The 16,111-nt window shown below is 56.3% G+C and overlaps 12 non-coding genes across 12 annotated transcripts; 7 read left to right on the top strand and 5 right to left on the bottom strand.

Moving 5' to 3' along the window:
- Nucleotides 1-453: 453 nt before the first annotated feature.
- Nucleotides 454-524, bottom strand: TRNAG-GCC (transfer RNA glycine (anticodon GCC)). The gene has a single exon. It is a non-coding gene; the product is annotated as a tRNA-Gly (tRNA).
- A 207-nt stretch (nt 525-731) lies between these two features.
- On the top strand, nt 732-805 carry TRNAN-GUU (transfer RNA asparagine (anticodon GUU)). Its single transcript has one exon. It is a non-coding gene; the product is annotated as a tRNA-Asn (tRNA).
- Nucleotides 806-1,053: 248 nt separating this feature from the next.
- Nucleotides 1,054-1,125, top strand: TRNAW-CCA (transfer RNA tryptophan (anticodon CCA)). Its single transcript has one exon. It is a non-coding gene; the product is annotated as a tRNA-Trp (tRNA).
- Nucleotides 1,126-1,196: 71 nt separating this feature from the next.
- On the bottom strand, nt 1,197-1,267 carry TRNAG-GCC (transfer RNA glycine (anticodon GCC)). The gene has a single exon. It is a non-coding gene; the product is annotated as a tRNA-Gly (tRNA).
- A 1,895-nt stretch (nt 1,268-3,162) lies between these two features.
- TRNAN-GUU (transfer RNA asparagine (anticodon GUU)) lies at nt 3,163-3,236 on the top strand. The gene has a single exon. It is a non-coding gene; the product is annotated as a tRNA-Asn (tRNA).
- Nucleotides 3,237-3,626: 390 nt separating this feature from the next.
- On the bottom strand, nt 3,627-3,697 carry TRNAG-ACC (transfer RNA glycine (anticodon ACC)). Its single transcript has one exon. It is a non-coding gene; the product is annotated as a tRNA-Gly (tRNA).
- Nucleotides 3,698-5,169: 1,472 nt separating this feature from the next.
- Nucleotides 5,170-5,241, top strand: TRNAW-CCA (transfer RNA tryptophan (anticodon CCA)). Its single transcript has one exon. It is a non-coding gene; the product is annotated as a tRNA-Trp (tRNA).
- A 71-nt stretch (nt 5,242-5,312) lies between these two features.
- On the bottom strand, nt 5,313-5,383 carry TRNAG-GCC (transfer RNA glycine (anticodon GCC)). The gene has a single exon. It is a non-coding gene; the product is annotated as a tRNA-Gly (tRNA).
- Nucleotides 5,384-5,590: 207 nt separating this feature from the next.
- On the top strand, nt 5,591-5,664 carry TRNAN-GUU (transfer RNA asparagine (anticodon GUU)). The gene has a single exon. It is a non-coding gene; the product is annotated as a tRNA-Asn (tRNA).
- A 1,920-nt stretch (nt 5,665-7,584) lies between these two features.
- On the top strand, nt 7,585-7,656 carry TRNAW-CCA (transfer RNA tryptophan (anticodon CCA)). The gene has a single exon. It is a non-coding gene; the product is annotated as a tRNA-Trp (tRNA).
- A 71-nt stretch (nt 7,657-7,727) lies between these two features.
- On the bottom strand, nt 7,728-7,798 carry TRNAG-GCC (transfer RNA glycine (anticodon GCC)). Its single transcript has one exon. It is a non-coding gene; the product is annotated as a tRNA-Gly (tRNA).
- Nucleotides 7,799-9,266: 1,468 nt separating this feature from the next.
- Nucleotides 9,267-9,338, top strand: TRNAW-CCA (transfer RNA tryptophan (anticodon CCA)). The gene has a single exon. It is a non-coding gene; the product is annotated as a tRNA-Trp (tRNA).
- Nucleotides 9,339-16,111: the final 6,773 nt, after the last annotated feature.

Below are 16,111 nucleotides of genomic sequence, written 5' to 3'. Positions count from 1 at the left end.
CAAATGGTTAGCGCGTTCGGTTGTTAACAGAAAGGTTGGTGGTTCAAGCCCACCCAGGGAAGTATCCTTTTTGCCTGCATGAAACACTTTAATGAAACACAGATACGTACCTCTGCTCTCTCCTGCTTAAGACCCTTTATCTGAACATTTCAATCCTCTGCGTTCTCTCTGCACCTGCAGTCAATTTCATAATTAGGATAGAAAACAAAAGGCCTAGCCCTGTAATACAACTGTAGGCATATGAGGAGGGGAAAATAAGTCAAAAGGCCATCAGCATTTGTTGATCTGGTTTGAAGGCTGTAAGTGTAAGGACCTTGTGGCGCAACGGTAGCGCGTCTGACTCCAGATCAGAAGGTTGCGTGGTCAAATCACGTCGGGGTCACTGCTTACCATTTTATTCCCCACTGAGTTCATATATTTCCTTTCGAAAACAAAGTCAAAGGAACGTAGCCTTGCATTGGCCGGGAATCGAACCCGGGGCTCCCGCGTGGCAGGCGAGAATTCTACCACTGAACCACCAATGCTTCACATGGGGAGTTCACAGGCATAGCTCTGTCCAAGACAGTGATCAGGTGCACACACTTAAATTGTACACATATGAACAAAGTGTGCGCAGCAGACATGACAACGCCAAAGTTTCACATGATGATGGCTTATATAAGACAAGCTCCATGCAGGCACATACATATCAAGATATATATTGAGTCTAAGGAAAGATGCTGTAGTCACTCGTCTCTGTTGCGCAATCGGTTAGCGCATTCGGCTGTTAACCGAAAGGTTGGTGGTTCAAGCCCACCCAGGGACGTATTATTTTGCCTGCATGAAACACTTGAATGGAAAACAGATACATACCTTTGCTCTCTCCTGCTGGACACCCTTTCCCTGAATATTTCAATTCTCTGCGTTCTCTTGGCACCTGCAGTCAATTTCATAATTAGGATAGAAAACAAAAGGTCAAGCTCTGTAATACAACTGTAGGCATATGAGGAGGGGAAAATAAGTCAAAAGGCCCACAGCATTTGTTGATCTGGCTCCGAAAGCTGTAAGTGTAAGGACCTCGTGGCGCAACGGTAGCGCGTCTGACTCCAGATCAGAAGGTTGCGTGTTCAAATCACGTCGGGGTCACGGCTTACCATTTTATTCCCCACTGAGGTCATATATTTCCTTTCGAAAACAAAGTCAAAAGAAAGCAGTCTTGCATTGGCCGGGAATCGAACCCGGGCCTCCCGCGTGGCAGGCGAGAATTCTACCACTGAACCACCAATGCTTCACATGGGTTGTTGACAGGCAGAGCTCTGCCCAAGACAGTGATCAGGTGCACACACTTAAATTGTACACATATGAACAAAGTGTGCGCAGCAGACATGATAACGCCAACGTTTCACATGAAGATGGCAAGAATCAGATGCAGGAGACTATAACTATGAATGTCTTTGCATTTGCTGAGGTCACTGGCTTGGGACTAGAGTTGTGTTTATCAGGGCATGATGGCAGGCTGCTCCCGACAAAAGTGGTTCACAGAATGCACCCGCCAGATCACCAGCACTATTGTGTTTCAGATTATCTCACTGAACTCTCCTCCTGGAAAATCCTTCCCACTGGCTTTCCCAGATTCTGTGTCCTTCCCTAAATTCTGGGGTGAAACGGGCAGAGTTCTGCGCCCTGCGTCCCTTTACGCGTCCCCAACGCGGCCTACAGCCCTGGTCGGGCACAGCCCTGGTCGGGCTTAGATCACTGGAGCCTTTTGTGACCAAGAACTCCGGAAGCCTAGGGTCAGGCCTGTTGCACAGGCATATTGTGCCTTGCCAATCCGGGATTGTTGTGTTTCAGGGCCTAGCCATCAATACTCCTGGGATTTCTTTCCCTGAGAACCCTCTTGTCCCTGTCCTCCCACAAGCCCCAGCTTTTATGTAAAATAAAGTGTGCACCATGGGCCTTCCCCTATTTGCTCTCTCCCCAATCTCTTTCTCCAAAGCTGAGCTCTGAAGGTAAATGTATCTATCTGAGTGAGGGGCTAGGGAGGGCCTTTCCCAGCAGTCTTACAAGTCAAGAGTTCAGAGAAAGCACCTGCTATGGGAGGGAGACTTTGCTCACAGAGAAGTCAAGTCTAAGATAACACATCTGATGGGCAAGGCACACGCCTTACTGGCTGGTAGCACACCTACAGAGGAGCAGGGAGCTATGCTAAGCAGGCAACAGAAAAGTCATGTATGTGTCTCATACACTGGGACCGGTAGTAATACTGGCTCTAAGACCATTAGACAGTAGTCTATTCATCATTACGTCCAACAATAACAAGACACTAAGCAAATGAGAAATGCTGTATGGCATAAAGACGCATTATATAACACAAGCTCCAGGCAGGCACACAATTATCAAGATATATATTGAGTCTCAGGAACTGTGCTACAGTTATTAACCTCTGTGGTGCAAATGGTTAGCGCGTTCGGTTGTTAACAGAAAGGTTGGTGGTTCAAGCCCACCCAGGGAAGTATCCTTTTCAGCCTGCATGAAACACTTTAATGAAACACAGATACGTACCTCTGCTCTCTCCTGCTTAAGACCCTTTATCTGAACATTTCAATCCTCTGCGTTCTCTCTGCACCTGCAGTCAATTTCATAATTAGGATAGAAAACAAAAGGCCTAGCCCTGTAATACAACTGTAGGCATATGAGGAGGGGAAAATAAGTCAAAAGGCCATCAGCATTTGTTGATCTGGCTTGAAGGCTGTAAGTGTAAGGACCTTGTGGCGCAACGGTAGCGCGTCTGACTCCAGATCAGAAGGTTGCGTGGTCAAATCACGTCGGGGTCACTGCTTACCATTTTATTCCCCACTGAGTTCATATATTTCCTTTCGAAAACAAAGTCAAAGGAACGCAGCCTTGCATTGGCCGGGAATCGAACCCAGGCCTCCCACGTGGCAGGCGAGAATTCTACCACTGAACCACCAATGCTTCACATGGGGAGTTAACAGGCATAGCTCTGTCCAAGACAGTGATCAGGTGCACACACTTAAATTGTACACATATGAACAAAGTGTGCGCAGCAGACATGACAACGCCAAAGTTTCACATGATGATGGCTTATATAAGACAAGCTCCAGGCAGGCACATACATATCAAGATATATATTGAGTCTAAGGAAAGATGCTGTAGTCACTCGTCTCTGTGGTGCAATCGGTTAGCGCGTTCGGCTGTTAACCGAAAGGTTGGTGGTTCAAGCCCACCCAGGGACGTATTATTTTGCCTGCATGAAACACTTGAATGGAAAACAGATACATACCTTTGCTCTCTCCTGCTGGACACCCTTTCCCTGAATATTTCAATTCTCTGCGTTCTCTCGGCACCTGCAGTCAATTTCATAATTAGGATAGAAAACAAAAGGTCAATCTCTGTAATACAACTGTAGGCATATGAGGAGGGGAAAATAAGTCAAAAGGCCATCAGCATTTGTTGATCTGGCTTGAAGGCTGTAAGTGTAAGGACCTTGTGGCACAACGGTAGCGCGTCTGACTCCAGATCAGAAGGTTGCGTGGTCAAATCACGTCGGGGTCACTGCTTACCATTTTATTCCCCACTGAGTTCATATATTTCCTTTCGAAAACAAAGTCAAAGGAACGCAACCTTGCATTGGCTGGGAATCGAACCCGGGCCTCCCGCGTGGTAGGCGAGAATTCTACCACTGAACCACCAATGCTTCACATGGTTTGTTCACAGGCAGAGCTCTGCCCAAGACAGTGATCAGGTGCACACACTTAAATTGTACACATATGAACAAAGTGTGCGCAGCAGACATGATAACGCCAACGTTTCACATGAAGATGGCAAGAATCAGATGCAGGAGACTATAACTATGAATGTCTTTGCATTTGCTGAGGTCACTGGCTTGGGACTAGAGTTGTGTTTATCAGGGCATGATGGCAGGCTGCTCCCGACAAAAGTGGTTCACAGAATGCACCCGCCAGATCACCAGCACTATTGTGTTTCAGATTATCTCACTGAACTCTCCTCCTGGAAAATCCTTCCCACTGGCTTTCCCAGATTCTGTGTCCTCCCCTAAATGCTGGGGTGAAACGGGCAGAGTTCTGCGCCCTGCGTCGCTAACGCGCTCCCAACGCGGCCTACAGCCCTGGTCGGGCACAGCCCTGGTCGGGCTTAGATCACTGGAGCCTTTTGTGACCAAGAACTCCGGAAGCCTAGGGTCAGGCCTGTTGCACAGGCATATTGTGCCTTGCCAATCCGGGATTGTTGTGTTTCAGGGCCTAGCCATCAATACTCCTGGGATTTCTTTCCCTGAGAACCCTCTTGTCCCTGTCCTCCCACAAGCCCCAGCTTTTATGTAAAATAAAGTGTGCACCATGGGCCTTCCCCTATTTGCTCTCTCCCCAATCTCTTTCTCCAAAGCTGAGCTCTGAAGGTAAATGTATCTATCTGAGTGAGGGGCTAGGGAGGGCCTTTCCCAGCAGTCTTACAAGTCAAGAGTTCAGAGAAAGCACCTGCTATGGGAGGGAGACTTTGCTCACAGAGAAGTCAAGTCTAAGATAACACATCTGATGGGCAAGGCACACGCCTTACTGGCTGGTAGCACACCTACAGAGGAGCAGGGAGCTATGCTAAGCAGGCAACAGAAAAGTCATGTATGTGTCTCATACACTGGAACCGGTAGTAATACTGGCTCTAAGACCATTAGACAGTAGTCTATTCATCATTACGTCCAACAAAAACAAGACACTAAGCAAATGAGAAATGCTGTATGGCATAAAGACGCATTATGTAACACAAGCTCCAGGCAGGCACACAATTATCAAGATATATATTGAGTCTCAGGAACTGTGCTACAGTTATTAACCTCTGTGGTGCAAATGGTTAGCGTGTTCGGTTGTTAACAGAAAGGTTGGTGGTTCAAGCCCACCCAGGGAAGTATCCTTTTTGCCTGCATGAAACACTTTAATGAAACACAGATACGTACCTCTGCTCTCTCCTGCTTAAGACCCTTTATCTGAACATTTCAATCCTCTGCGTTCTCTCTGCACCTGCAGTCAATTTCATAATTAGGATAGAAAACAAAAGGCCTAGCCCTGTAATACAACTGTAGGCATATGAGGAGGGGAAAATAAGTCAAAAGGCCATCAGCATTTGTTGATCTGGCTTGAAGGCTGTAAGTGTAAGGACCTTGTGGCGCAACGGTAGCGCGTCTGACTCCAGATCAGAAGGTTGCGTGGTCAAATCACGTCGGGGTCACTGCTTACCATTTTATTCCCCACTGAGTTCATATATTTCCTTTCGAAAACAAAGTCAAAGGAACGCAGCCTTGCATTGGCCGGGAATCGAACCCGGGCCTCCCGCGTGGCAGGCGAGAATTCTACCACTGAACCACCAATGCTTCACATGGGGAGTTCACAGGCATAGCTCTGTCCAAGACAGTGATCAGGTGCACACACTTAAATTGTACACATATGAACAAAGTGTGCGCAGCAGACATGACAACGCCAAAGTTTCACATGATGATGGCTTATATAAGACAAGCTCCAGGCAGGCACATACATATCAAGATATATATTGAGTCTAAGGAAAGATGCTGTAGTCACTCGTCTCTGTGGCGCAATCGGTTAGTGCGTTCGGCTGTTAATCGAAAGGTTGGTGGTTCAAGCCCACCCAGGGACGTATTATTTTGCCTGCATGAAACACTTGAATGGAAAACAGATACATACCTTTGCTCTCTCCTGCTGGACACCCTTTCCCTGAATATTTCAATTCTCTGCGTTCTCTCGGCACCTGCAGTCAATTTCATAATTAGGATAGAAAACAAAAGGTCAAGCTCTGTAATACAACTGTAGGCATATGAGGAGGGGAAAATAAGTCAAAAGGCCCACAGCATTTGTTGATCTGGCTCCGAAAGCTGTAAGTGTAAGGACCTCGTGGCGCAAAGGTAGCGCGTCTGACTCCAGATCAGAAGGTTGCGTGTTCAAATCAAGTCGGGGTCACTGCTTACCATTTTATTCCCCACTGAGGTCATATATTTCCTTTCGAAAACAAAGTCAAAAGAAAGCAGTCTTGCATTGGCCGGGAATCGAACCCGGGCCTCCCGCGTGGCAGGCGAGAATTCTATCACTGAACCACCAATGCTTCACATGGGTTATTCACAGGCAGAGCTCTGCCCAAGACAGTGATCAGGTGCACCCACTTAAATTTTACACATATGAACAAAGTGTGCGCAGCAGACATGATAACGCCAACGTTTCACATGAAGATGGCAAGAATCAGATGCAGGAGACTATAACTATGAATGTCTTTGCATTTGCTGAGGTCACTTGCTTGGGACTAGAGTTGTGTTTATCAGGGCATGATGGCAGGCTGCTCCCGACAAAAGTGGTTCACAGAATGCACCCGCCAGATCACCAGCACTATTGTGTTTCAGATTATCTCACTGAACTCTCCTCCTGGAAAATCCTTCCCACTGGCTTTCCCAGATTCTGTGTCCTCCCCTAAATGCTGGGGTGAAACGGGCAGAGTTCTGCGCCCTGCGTCCCTAATGCGCTCCCAACGCGGCCTACAGCCCTGGTCGGGCTTAGATCACTGGAGCCTTTTGTGACCAAGAACTCCGGAAGCCTAGGGTCAGGCCTGTTGCACAGGCATATTGTGCCTTGCCAATCCGGGATTGTTGTGTTTCAGGGCCTAGCCATCAATACTCCTGGGATTTCTTTCCCTGCGAACCCTCTTGTCCCTGTCCTCCCACAAGCCCCAGCTTTTATGTAAAATAAAGTGTGCACCATGGGCCTTCCCCTATTTGCTCTCTCCCCAATCTCTTTCTCCAAAGCTGAGCTCTGAAGGTAAATGTATCTATCTGAGTGAGGGGCTAGGGAGGGCCTTTCCCAGCAGTCTTACAAGTCAAGAGTTCAGAGAAAGCACCTGCTATGGGAGGGAGACTTTGCTCACAGAGAAGTCAAGTCTAACATAACACATCTGATGGGCAAGGCACACGCCTTACTGGCTGGTAGCACACCTACAGAGGAGCAGGGAGCTATGCTAAGCAGGCAACAGAAAAGTCATGTATGTGTCTCATACACTGGGACCGGTAGTAATACTGGCTCTAAGACCATTAGACAGTAGTCTATTCATCATTACGTCCAACAATAACAAGACACTAAGCAAATGAGAAATGCTGTATGGCATAAAGACGCATTATATAACAAAAAGCTCCAGGCAGGCACACAATTATCAAGATATATATTGAGTCTCAGGAACTGTGCTACAGTTATTAACCTCTGTGGTGCAAATGGTTAGCGCGTTCGGTTGTTAACAGAAAGGTTGGTGGTTCAAGCCCACCCAGGGAAGTATCCTTTTTGCCTGCATGAAACACTTTAATGAAACACAGATACGTACCTCTGCTCTCTCCTGCTTAAGACCCTTTATCTGAACATTTCAATCCTCTGCGTTCTCTCGGCACCTGCAGTCAATTTCATAATTAGGATAGAAAACAAAAGGTCAAGCTCTGTAATACAACTGTAGGCATATGAGGAGGGGAAAATAAGTCAAAAGGCCCACAGCATTTGTTGATCTGGCTCCGAAAGCTGTAAGTGTAAGGACCTCGTGGCGCAACGGTAGTGCGTCTGACTCCAGATCAGAAGGTTGCGTGTTCAAATCACGTCGGGGTCACTGCTTACCATTTTATTCCCCACTGAGGTCATATATTTCCTTTCGAAAACAAAGTCAAAAGAAAGCAGTCTTGCATTGGCCGGGAATCGAACCCGGGCCTCCCGCGTGGCAGGCGAGAATTCTACCACTGAACCACCAATGCTTCACATGGGTTGTTCACAGGCAGAGCTCTGCACAAGACAGTGATCAGGTGCACACACTTAAATTGTACACATATGAACAAAGTGTGCGCAGCAGACATGATAACGCCAACGTTTCACATGAAGATGGCAAGAATCAGATGCAGGAGACTATAACTATGAATGTCTTTGCATTTGCTGAGGTCACTGGCTTGGGACTAGAGTTGTGTTTATCAGGGCATGATGGCAGGCTGCTCCCGACAAAAGTGGTTCACAGAATGCACCCGCCAGATCACCAGCACTATTGTGTTTCAGATTATCTCACTGAACTCTCCTCCTGGAAAATCCTTCCCACTGGCTTTCCCAGATTCTGTGTCCTCCACTAAATGCTGGGGTGAAACGGGCGGAGTTCTGCGCCCTGCGTCCCTTTACGCGTCCCTAACGCGCTCCCAATGCGGCCTGCAGCCCTGGTCGGGCTTAGATCACTGGAGCCTTTTGTGACCAAGAACTCCGGAAGCCTAGGGTCAGGCCTGTTGCACAGGCATATTGTGCCTTGCCAATCCGGGATTGTTGTGTTTCAGGGCCTAGCCATCAATACTCCTGGGATTTCTTTCCCTGAGAACCCTCTTGTCCCTGTCCTCCCACAAGCCCCAGCTTTTATGTAAAATAAAGTGTGCACCATGGGCCTTCCCCTATTTGCTCTCTCCCCAATCTCTTTCTCCAAAGCTGAGCTCTGAAGGTAAATGTATCTATCTGAGTGAGGGGCTAGGGAGGGCCTTTCCCAGCAGTCTTACAAGTCAAGAGTTCAGAGAAAGCACCTGCTATGGGAGGGAGACTTTGCTCACAGAGAAGTCAAGTCTAAGATAACACATCTGATGGGCAAGGCACACGCCTTACTGGCTGGTAGCACACCTACAGAGGAGCAGGGAGCTATGCTAAGCAGGCAACAGAAAAGTCATGTATGTGTCTCATACACTGGGACCGGTAGTAATACTGGCTCTAAGACCATTAGACAGTAGTCTATTCATCATTACGTCCAACAATAACAAGACACTAAGCAAATGAGAAATGCTGTATGGCATAAAGACGCATTATATAACACAAGCTCCAGGCAGGCACACAATTATCAAGATATATATTGAGTCTCAGGAACTGTGCTACAGTTATTAACCTCAGTGGTGCAAATGGTTAGCGCGTTCGGTTGTTAACAGAAAGGTTGGTGGTTCAAGCCCACCCAGGGAAGTATCCTTTTTGCCTGCATGAAACACTTTAATGAAACACAGATACGTACCTCTGCTCTCTCCTGCTTAAGACCCTTTATCTGAACATTTCAATCCTCTGCGTTCTCTCTGCACCTGCAGTCAATTTCATAATTAGGATAGAAAACAAAAGGCCTAGCCCTGTAATACAACTGTAGGCATATGAGGAGGGGAAAATAAGTCAAAAGGCCATCAGCATTTGTTGATCTGGTTTGAAGGCTGTAAGTGTAAGGACCTTGTGGCGCAACGGTAGCGCGTCTGACTCCAGATCAGAAGGTTGCGTGGTCAAATCACGTCGGGGTCACTGCTTACCATTTTATTCCCCACTGAGTTCATATATTTCCTTTCGAAAACAAAGTCAAAGGAACATAGCCTTGCATTGGCCGGGAATCGAACCCGGGCCTCCCGCGTGGCAGGCGAGAATTCTACTACTGAACCACCAATGCTTCACATGGGGAGTTCACAGGCATAGCTCTGTCCAAGACAGTGATCAGGTGCACACACTTAAATTGTACACATATGAACAAAGTGTGCGCAGCAGACATGACAACGCCAAAGTTTCACATGATGATGGCTTATATAAGACAAGCTCCATGCAGGCACATACATATCAAGATATATATTGAGTCTAAGGAAAGATGCTGTAGTCCAGGGGTGCCCAAACCTGTCCTGGCGGGCCGTATCCATGCCAGATTTTTGGGATATCCCCATCTGGTGATCACGGTTCGATCCCCGGCGCCGGCGGCAGATCAGAGTGCCCAGGACGGGGTCCATGTGACCCGGGCAGTCCTATCCCCTGGGTGTATGTGGTTGTCCGACATGTCGGTCGTATTTGCTTTTACGTACCGGATCGGAATCGGCCCCCATAAAATCGTACGTAAAGTATATAGCAAATCAACCTGAAATCTGCTGGGTCAGAAAGGGCTCGATTCCGATCCGTGTCGGAAGGTTAGGAGTCCGTACGAATTTGTCGGGACGGCATGGCAGAGTGCCCGGGATGGGCTCCATGGCTCTTGGGCAGTCGTCCCCCGGGCGTCCGGGGCTCCATCCAGGCCGACGGCATGGCAGAGTGCCCTGGACGGGCTTCATGCGTCCCGGGCATTCGTCCCCCGGGCGTCCGGGGCTCCATCCAGGCCGGCGGCAAGGCAGTGTGCCCGGGTCGGGCTCCATGCGTCCCGGGCATTCGTCCCCCGGGCGCCTGAAACTGCTGGGTCAGAGAGGGCTCGATTCCGATCCGTGTCGTAAGGTTAGGAGTCCGTACGAATTTGTCGGGACGGCATGGCAGAGTGCCCGGGACGGGCTCCATGCGTCCCGGGCATTCGTCCCCCGGGCGTCCGGGGCTACATCCAGGCTGACGGTATGGCAGAGTGCCCGGGTCGGGCTCCATGGTTTTCACGGTGGTCCTCCCCAGGGTGTCGGGGCGCTCCAGGCCGAAGGCATGGAAAAGTGCCCAGGACGGGCTCCATGCGTCCCGGGCATTTGTCCCCCGGGCGTCCGGGGCTCCATCCAGGCCGACGGCATGGCAGAGTGCCCGGGTCGGGCTCCATGGCTTTCACGGTGGTCCTCCCCTGGGTGTCTGGGGGCTCCAGGCCGAAGGCATGGAAAAGTGCCCAGGACGGGCTCCATGCGTCCCGGGCATGGGCACGGGGACGGGGACAGGGTCGGGAGAGTCCAGGCGGCTTCACTTCCGTGTCCAGCCATCTGATCGACCAGATTCCCTCGGCCATCTGGTCGCCCGGATCCCCTCGGGCATCTGGTCGCCCGCAACGCTTTCCTATGGGGCGACCAGATGGCCGAACTTCCCTGGAAGTCCCGATGAGGTGCCATTCGCCGCCCGGATCCCAGCGAGGGCTCCAGGAGGTTGGGTACATTCGCGCCTTGGGTCCCCTCTGTCACCTCGCGTGCACAGATTACAAGAAAAGGGGGTAATTTTCCTCCGGATTACTAGGGAGAAGGGTACGCCCGGACACCCCTCCGAGGCTGGTGGTTCTCTGCCATGGGGACCAGATGGGCTATGCCTGGGCAACACCTCCCTAGGCCACCCGGGGCTTCCTTCCTCCAGGCCAACGGCATGTCAAATTGCCCAGGACGGGCTCCATGGCTCCTGGGCAGTCGTCCCCCGGGCGTCCGGGGCTCCATCCAGGCTGACGGCATTGAAAAGTGCCCAGGACGGGCTCCATGCGTCCCGGTCATTCGTCCCCTGGGCGTCCGGGGCTCCATCTAGGCTGACGGTATGGCAGAGTGCCCGGGTCGGGCTCCATGGTTTTCACGGTGGTCCTCCCCTGGGTGTCTGGGGGCTCCAGGCCGAAGGCATGGAAAAGTGCCCAGGACGGGCTCCATGCGTCCCGGGCATTCGTCCCCCGGGCGTCCGGGGCACCCATCTCCATGAGGCCAACGGCATTGGCAAAGTACCCAGGACGGGCTCCATGGGTCCCGGGCAGACCTCCCCCCGGGCGTCCGGGGCTCCCACCTCCAGGCCGACGGAATGTCAAAGTACCCAGGACGGGCTCCATGGGTCCCGGGCAGCTTCCCCCGGGGCGTCCGGGGCACCCACCTCCAGGCCGACGGCATGTCAAAGTACCCAGGACGGGCTCCACGGGTCCTGGGCATTCCTCCCCCAGGTCGTCCGGGCCCTAGAGCTCCGGTGGTCCAACCTGCGCCTGAGGCCCAGCCGGGGTCCAAGAGCCCTGCCTTGCGTGGGCAGGCAGTCAGGAACCCTACCGCGAAGGCTTGGGATGGATGGGGAGCTGGGAGTCCTTTCGATCCCGGCCCTCTGGTCACCCGCGATGCTTTCCAATGGGGCGACCAGATGGCCGGGCTTCCCTGGAAGTCCCGATGAGGTGCCATTCGGCTCCTGGATCCCAGCTAGGGCTCCATGAGGTCGGGTTCTTTTACGCCTTGGGTCCCCTCTGTCACCTCGCGTGCACGGATTGCAAGAAAGGGGGGTAATTTCCCTCCGGATTACTAGGGGCAGGGTACGCCCGGACACCTCTCCAGGGCTGGTGGTTCTCTGCCCGGGGGACCAGATGAGATATGCCTGGGCAACACCTCCCCCGGGCGTCTGGGGGCTCCATTCTCCGGGCCAACAGCATGGCTCAATGCCCAGGACGGGCTCCACGTGTCCCGGACAGACCTCCCCTGGGCGTCCGGGGCACCCATCTCCATGAGGCCAACGGGATGGCAAAGTACCCGGGAAGGGCTCCACGGGTCCCGGGCAGCCTTCCCCCGGGCGTCCGGGGCTCCCACCTTTAGGCCGACGGCATGTCACACTGCCCAGGACGGGCTCCATGGGCCCCGGACAGACCTCCCCCGGGCGTCCGGGGCACCCATCTCCAGGAGGCCAACGGGACGGCAAAGTACCCGGGACGGGCTCCACGGGTCCCGGGCAGCCTTCCCCCGGGCGTCCGGGGCTCCCACCTTTAGGCCGACGGCATGTCACACTGCCCAGGACGGGCTCCATGGGCCCCGGACAGACCTCCCCCGGGCGTCCGGGGCACCCATCTCCAGGAGGCCAACGGGATGGCAAAGTACCCGGGAAGGGCTCCACGGGTCCCGGGCAGCATTCCCCCGGGCGTCCGGGGCTCCCACCTCCAGGCCGACGGCATGTCACAGTGCCCAGGACGGGCTCCATGGGCCCCGGACAGCCCTCCCCCCGGGCGTTCGGGGCACATATCTCCAGGAGGCCAACGGCGTTGCAAAGTACCCGGAAAGGACTCCACGGGTACCGGGCAGTCCTCCCCCGGGCGTCCGGGGCACCCATCTCCATGAGGCAAACGGCATTGGCAAAGTACCCGGGAGGGGCTCCACGGGTCCCGGGCAGGCCTCCCCCGGGCGTCCAGGGCACCCACCTCCAGGTCGACGGCATGTAAAAGTGCCCAGGACGGGCTCCATGGGTCCCGGGCAGCCCACCCCTGGGCATCTGGGGCACCCATCTCCAGGAGGCCAACGGCGTTGCAAAGTACCCGGGAAGGGCTCCACGGGTACCGGGCAGTCCTCCCCCGGGCGTCCGGGGGCTCCCTTCTCCAGGCCGACGGCATGGTTCAATGCCCAGGACGGGACGTCAAGTGGCCAGGACGGGCTCCATGCGTCCCGGGCATTCGTCCCGGGACGGGGACGGGGTGGGGAAGAGTCCAGGCGGCTTCACCTCCATGCCCAGCCATCTGGTCGCCCGGATTCCCTCGGCCATCTGGTCGCCCGGATCCCCTCGGGCATCTGGTCGCCCGCAACGCTTTCCTATGGGGGGGACCAGATGGCCGAACTTCCCTGGAAGTCTTAATGAGGTGCCATTCGCCTCCCGGATCCCAGCGAGGGCTCCATGAGGTCGGGTTCTTTCACGCCTTGGGTCCCCTCTGTCACCTCGCGTGCACAGATTGCAAGAAAGGGGGGTAATTTGCCTCCGGATTACTATGTGGCAGGGTATGCCCGGACACCCCACCAGGGTTGGTGGTTCTCTGCCATGGGGACCAGATGGGATATGCCTGGGCAACACCTCCCTAGGCCACCCGGAGCTTCCTTCCTCCAGGCCAACTGCATGTCAAATTGCCCAGGACGGGCTCCATGGCTCTTGGGCAGTCGTCCCCCGGGCGTCCGGTGCTCCATCCAGGCCGACGGCATGGCAGAGTGCCCGGGACAGGCTCCATGCGTCCCGGGCCTTCGCCCCCCCCCGGGCGTCCGGGGCTCCATCCAGGCTGACGGCATGGCAGAGTGCCCGGGACGGGCTCCACGGGCCCCAGGCGTCTGGGGCTCCCTTCCCCGGGCCAGCGGCATGTCAGAGTGCCCAGGACGGGCTCCACGGGCCCCGGTCATCCGGGGCACCCTTCCCCGGGCCAGCGGCATGTCAGAGTGCCCAGGACCAGTTCCACGGGTCCCGGGCAGTCCTCCCCCGGGCGTCCGGGGCTCCCTTCCCCGGGCCAAAGCATTTCAGAGTGCTCAGGACGGGCTCCACGGGTTCCGGGCGTCCAGGTCTCCCTTCCCTGGGCCAACGGCTTGTCAGAGTGCCCAGGACGGGCTCCACGGGCCCCGGGCGTCCGGGGCACCCTTCCCCGGGCCAGCGGCATGTCAGAGTGCCCAGGACGAGTTCCACGGGTCCTGGGCAGTCCTCCCCCCCGGGTGTCCGGGGCTCCCTTCCCCGGGCCAAAGCATTTCAGAGTGCCCAGGACGGGCTCCACGGGTCCCGGACGTCCGGGGCTCCCTTCCCCGGGCCAACGGCATACAGGAGTGCCCAGGACGGGCTCCACGGGTCCCGGATGTCCGGGGCTCCCTTCCCCGGGCCAACGGCATACAGGAGTGCCCAGGACGGGCTCCACAGGTCCCGGTCGTCTGGGGCTCCCTTCCCCGGGCCAACGGCTTGTCAGAGTGCCAAGGACGGGCTCCACGGGTCCCGGTCGTCTGGGGTCCCTCCCCCGGGCCAACAGCAGGTCAGAGTGCCCAGGACGGGCTCCACGGGTCCCGGGCAGCCCACCCCCCGGGCGTTCGGGGCACCCATCTCCAGGAGGCCAACGGCGTTGCAAAGTACCCGGGAAGGGCTCCACGGGTACCGGGCAGTCCTCCCCCGGGCGTCCGGGGCTCCCTTCTCCAGGCCAACGGCATGGTTCAATGCCCAGGACGGGCTCCATGTGTCCCAGACAGACCTCCCCCGGGCGTCCGGGGCACCCATCTCCAGGCCAACGGCATGGCTCAATGCCCAGGACGGGCTCCATGGGTCCGGGGAGGCGTCCCATGCGCCTCCGGGCTTGGGAGTCCCCGGCTGGGTCCAGGGGCCCGGGCGGGCCCCGGGTGGGGTGCTCCGGCCCTGGTCCCTGTCTTCCAGCCTACCGCACTGCCAAGGGCCTAGGAATGGGTTCCGTTGTTCCCGGGGAGCCTCCCCTTGCTTGGCTGGGTTCAGGAGCAGTGGCTAGGGCCCCTGAGGGCCCGGGGAGGGCGGCCTCCCCACCCCGGGCTCTGTCCTTGGTCCTGCTGCGTGGCAGGGTGCCCGGGACGGGGTCCGGAGGGACCGGGGAGGCGTCCCATGCACCTCCGGGCTTGGGAGCCCCGGCTGCGTCCAGGGGCCCGGCCGGGCCCCGGGTCGGGTGCTCCGGCCCTGGGCCCTGTCTCCCAGCCTGCCGCACTGCCAAGGGCCCGGGAAGGGGTTCCGATGTGCCCGGGGAGCCTCCCCTTGCTTGGCTGGGTTCAGGAGCAGTGGCTAGGGCCCCTGAGGGCCCGGGGAGGGCGGCCTCCCCACCCCGGGCTCTGTCCTTGGTCCTGCTGCGTGGCAGGGTGCCCGGGACGGGGTCCGGAGGGACCGGGGAGGCGTCCCATGCGCCTCCGGGCTAGGGAGCCCCGGCTGGGTCCAGGGGCCCGGGCGGGCCCCGGGTCGGGTGCTCCGGCCCTGGGCCCTGTCTCCCAGCCTGCCGCACGGCCAAGGGCCCGGGAAGGGGTTCCGATGTGCCCGGGGAGCCTCCCCTTGCTTGGCTGGGTTCAGGAGCAGTGGCTAGGGCCCCTGAGGGCCCGGGGAGGGCGGCCTCCCCACCCCGGGCTCTGTCCTTGGTCCTGCTGCGTGGCAGGGTGCCCGGGACGGGGTCCGGAGGGACCGGGGAGGCGTCCCATGCGCCTCCGGGCTTGGGAGCCCCGGCTGGGTCCAGGGGCCCGGGCGGGCCCCGGGTCGGGTGCTCAGGCCCTGGGCCCTGTCTCCCAGCCTGCTGCACGGCCAAGGGCCCGGGAAGGGGTTCCGATGTGCCCGGGGAGCCTCCCCTTGCTTGGCTGGGTTCAGGAGCAGTGGCTAGGGCCCCTGAGGGCCCGGGGAGGGCGGCCTCCCCACCCCGGGCTCTGTCCTTGGTCCTGCTGCGTGGCAGGGTGCCCGGGACGGGGTCCGGAGGGACCGGGGAGGCGTCCCATGCGCCTCCGGGCTTGGGAGCCCCGGCTGGGTCCAGGGGCCCGGGCGGGCCCCGGGTCGGGTGCTCAGGCCCTGGGCCCTGTCTCCCAGCCTGCCGTACTGCCAAGGGCCCGGAAAGGGGTTCCGATGTGCCCGGGGAGCCTCCCCTTGCTTGTCTGTGTTCAGGAGCTCCATCCGGGGCCCCTGAGGGCCCCGGGGAGGGTGGC

This window comes from Lissotriton helveticus, chromosome 1_2 (genome assembly GCF_964261635.1).
Source record: "Lissotriton helveticus chromosome 1_2, aLisHel1.1, whole genome shotgun sequence".
NCBI lineage: Eukaryota > Metazoa > Chordata > Amphibia > Caudata > Salamandridae > Lissotriton > Lissotriton helveticus.
The sequence above is the reverse complement of the archived record's forward strand: the minus strand, read 5'-3'. Positions and strand labels throughout refer to the sequence as shown.